The sequence below is a fragment of the Rattus norvegicus genome, chromosome 10 (assembly GCF_021556685.1).
Source record: "Rattus norvegicus strain SHRSP/BbbUtx chromosome 10, alternate assembly SHRSP_T2T, whole genome shotgun sequence".
In the NCBI taxonomy this organism is placed as follows: Eukaryota; Metazoa; Chordata; class Mammalia; order Rodentia; family Muridae; genus Rattus; species Rattus norvegicus.
The window spans coordinates 61,384,957-61,388,825 of NC_141543.1; the positions used below are offsets into that span (position 1 = coordinate 61,384,957).

At 47.0% G+C, this 3,869-nt stretch overlaps 1 long non-coding RNA gene across 1 annotated transcript; it reads left to right on the forward strand.

Moving 5' to 3' along the window:
• The first annotated feature begins 560 nt into the window (after window positions 1–560).
• On the forward strand, window positions 561–3,343 carry LOC148002944 (uncharacterized). The gene is made up of 2 exons (XR_015631777.1): window positions 561–681; window positions 2,910–3,343. It is a non-coding gene; the product is annotated as an uncharacterized LOC148002944 (long non-coding RNA).
• The last annotated feature ends 526 nt before the right edge of the window (window positions 3,344–3,869 follow it).

The window sequence follows — 3,869 nt, forward strand, 5'->3', positions numbered from 1 at the left end:
GGATAGAGCCCAGGCGCATACCTAGAAGCGTGGAGGTCGCGAAGGTCACCGTACAGCACAGTGAGGCTGTGCCTGGGCCTAGGGAAGGTTTATTTAATAATTAAGAATTCATGGGGGCTGGGGATTTAGCTCGGTGGTAGAGCGCTTACCTAGGAAGCGCAAGGCCCTGGGTTCGGTCCCCAGCTCCGAAAAAAAGAACCAAAAAAAAAAAAAAAAAAAAAAAAAAGAATTCATGGACATACATGTACCTGATAAACACATGGAGAAGTGCTCTCCCTGACATGTGACCGAAGGAAGGCAATTCAGGGCCACCAAGAAGCAGCAAAGGCACCCAGAACCTGAGTTCTAGCTCCAGGACCCACGTGGTGGAGAAAGCAAATGAACTTTTGCAAGTTGTCCTCTGGCCTCTACATGTGTACTGTAGACACACACACACACACACACACACACACACACACACACACTTAAAAAAGAAACCAAAACACGAAAAGTATTTGATTTGACAAATATTTTAGTTGGCTCAGTGACTCTCAATTCTGCTGATCCATGTGGTGGACGACAGACGGCTAAGCTACAGGAAGAGGAAGCGAGGCACCGACAGAGCCCTGTTACAAAGCTGTTCCGATACTGGATGTTTTCTTCCTTGGGAGCTCAGTTTCTCTGCAAGAACAGCCAGTGCTCGTAACCACTGAGCCATCTCTCTAGCCTCTCTCTCTCTCTCTCTCTCTCTCTCTCTCTCTCTCTCTCTCTCTCAGAGTTTTATTTTTAGTGGGCTGGTGATGAGGCTCAACGCCCACTCTTCTCAGCAACCCCACAGGTTGCTTTTCTATAGAATCTGAGTTTGAGTCCTGGGACCCACATGGTGACTGACAGCCATCTTTAACTCCAGTCCCAGGAGATTCAATCTCCTGGTCTCCGTGGGTGCTAGGCAAGCAAGTGGTACACAGATACACATGCAGACAAAATACCCATAACCATAAATTAAAAAAATAACTATATATTGTGTGTAGATGTTCGTGCAGGCCACAGTGCACGTGTGGTCAGAGAACAAGTTTCAGGAGTTGGTTCTCTCCTTCCATCTCTCTCTCTCTCTCTCTCTCTCTCTCTCTCTCTCTTCCCCCCCTCTGCCTCTCCCTCTCCGTTTTTTGAGACAGAGCTTCTGGGTGCTGGGATGGAAGGAGTATGCTGGGTAAAGCAGGCTTGCTGACCTATGAGCTTCCAGGTCATTCTCTCGACTCTGCCTCTCCTCTCGTACTGGATTACACCTGAGTAAGGGACTACAGATGCGAGCCACCACATCCAGCTTCTTACTGAGTACCGGGATCCGAGCACAGGTCACCAGGTTTATACCGCTGGCATCTTTGCTGGCCAAGCCACAGATTCACTTATTTTTAACAGATGACGCTTACTGTATGTGTGGGTGGTGCTGGGGCTCAAACCCAAGGCTTCACTCCTGGGCATCTTTAACAGCAGTATTAGTGCGTTCTAATTTTATAATGAGGGGTCCTCTGCAGCTTTAAACAGTTTGGAACATTTAATGTAAGAATAACAGTTGGCAGTCATCTGTTACCAGCAACCAGACAAGTTAGAACCTTAAGACAGGAGTCTGAAGGAGGAAAAAAATCGCAGAAAGTAGCTCGTGTGAGCGAGCCCGCAGCCAGCCAGAGTTGTTCATTAATGCATGTGCAATATCCTTTGGTGACTCATAAAAATACTTGGGGATGGCCTTGCCTGGATCTGTAGATCTTTGACCTGCATTGGATTCTGCCAGTTAGGGTTGAGCCATTTGCTTGTGGGACAGGAGTTAGGGAAACATGGGTTAGGTCAACACACCCAGATTGAAATCTCCTCACCTAGCCCACCCTTTTTTACGTGCCAACTGTGTCACCAACTTTTCTGTGACTCTGGTCGCAGCCTTAGTGTCATTTTGACTTCTTGCCTCCTCTCTCTGGGTATAGCAGCAGCCCAAGCTACCCCTGTACAGCCTGCTGAGTAAGAACTTGACAGATGGGGTTGGGGATTTAGCTCAGTGGTAGAGCACTTGCCTAGTAAGCGCAAGGCCCTGGGTTCGGTCCCCAGCTCCGAAAAAAAGAAAAAAAAAAAAAAAAAAAAGAACTTGACAGATGCTCTCTGGCACCTGCTCCGGCTAAACCATCAGTAGCGTCAACTTAGCATTGGTTTCTGTAGGAAGGATCTTTATGTACTGTGTGGAGGCATCACCTGCCAATAAAAAGCCTATGGTCAATGAACTGAGTCAGGATTAGAAGGTGGGACATCCAGCAGAGAGAGAAAGAGAGGATTCTGGGAGTAGTCAGGCTGGGGAGATTTGCCCCAAATGCTGAAGGAGATAGCTGTGTGAAACTGAGGACAGGTAACCAACCATGTGGTGGGACTTAAAAAGGAATAAACGGGTGATTAAGTTACGAGCCGGTCGGGGAACAAGCCAAAGCTTTTGACCTAGGCATTATTTATTCGTGAAATATTAAGGCCCAGAGCCATTATTTCAGGGAACAAAGAAGCTCGGTGGAAAAGCCCTATGGCTACAGATTGCACTGTCCATTCCACATGGGTGCATCTACCTTGACTTAACTAGTGAGTGGCTTCTCTAGGCAAAGATACCATCTCCTACTCGGTTGTGTCTTCCCAAGTACATCCCTCCTCACCACCCCGTGGATCCCCGGCTGCCCTGAGTATCTGTAATTAAGTGTACCTAGATGATACTTGTGGCGCCTTGACTGAGGATGTGCACCGCAGGCCCAGGTTTGAACACTTGGTCTTCAGTTGGAGGTGCTGTTTGGGAAGGTTTGGGAGGGGTGGTCTTGCTGGAGGATTTATGTCACCCGAGGAAGACTCTGAGGTTCCAAAAGTCACATGTAATTCGAGTGTGTTGTCTCTCTTTGTTCCTGCAGATCAGGATGTGAGCTCCGTGACTCATGTTCTCGCTCCTGTGCCTTTGCTCCTCCGTCAGGTAGTCCAACCCTCTGGGACCACAAGCCAAAAAAACTCTTCTTTTTATAAGGTCCTTTGGTCGTGGTGTTTTGTTACAGCAAGTAGTTAATGCAATGCTGTTCTAGTTTTTAGGGGCAGAGTGGTAGAAAAACCTAGACAACAGTTGATCAGGAAGTGCATGGCTATGCCAGACAAGAAGCCAAAGGGTTGTGTCCTGCTAGGTTTCACCTTGGCTTGACCATAACTTCCTCTGTCATGCCTGCGTTCTTCCCTTTGGGATGGCTATGCCATTGTGCGTTGGAAATGTGAGCCAATGGGTTCATGGGTCCGACCACCATCGCTGAGGGCCACTAATGCTGTTATGTCGTCCCATCCATGGTAGAGTACCTCAAAACGTGAATCAAAATACCCTTTCTTCTCTCAAAAGAAGAAGAAGAAGAGGAGGAGGAGGAGAAAGAAGAAGAAAAGAAAGAAAGAAAGAAAGAAAGAAAGAAAGAAAGAAAGAAAGAAAGAAAGAAAGGAAAAGAAAAGAAAAGAAAGAAACGAAAATTTAGAGCCACTTGTTATGGAATATATCTTTAATTCCAGCACTCAGAGGCAGGGGCAGACCTCTGTGAGTTCAAGACCAGCCTGGTCTATTTACTAAGTTCTCAGTCTGCTTGAGTTATATAGTGAGACTCTCTCTGTCTCAGAAAGAAAAACGACGTATAATGGGAATTTAGAGCTCATTAGACATTGTTGAACGTATTGTGAATATGGAGAAAGTGGGACACACTTTGTGTGTTAGAGAATCACAGTGGTGATGAGGAGTGAGTGTGGACAACTTTCTGTGGGAGGCTTAGACATGTGCACCACCAGAGGGTTCATTTGGGAGAAGCCATGGGAGCACACTGAGTGTGGAGGAGTCTTTAGCTGTGGGT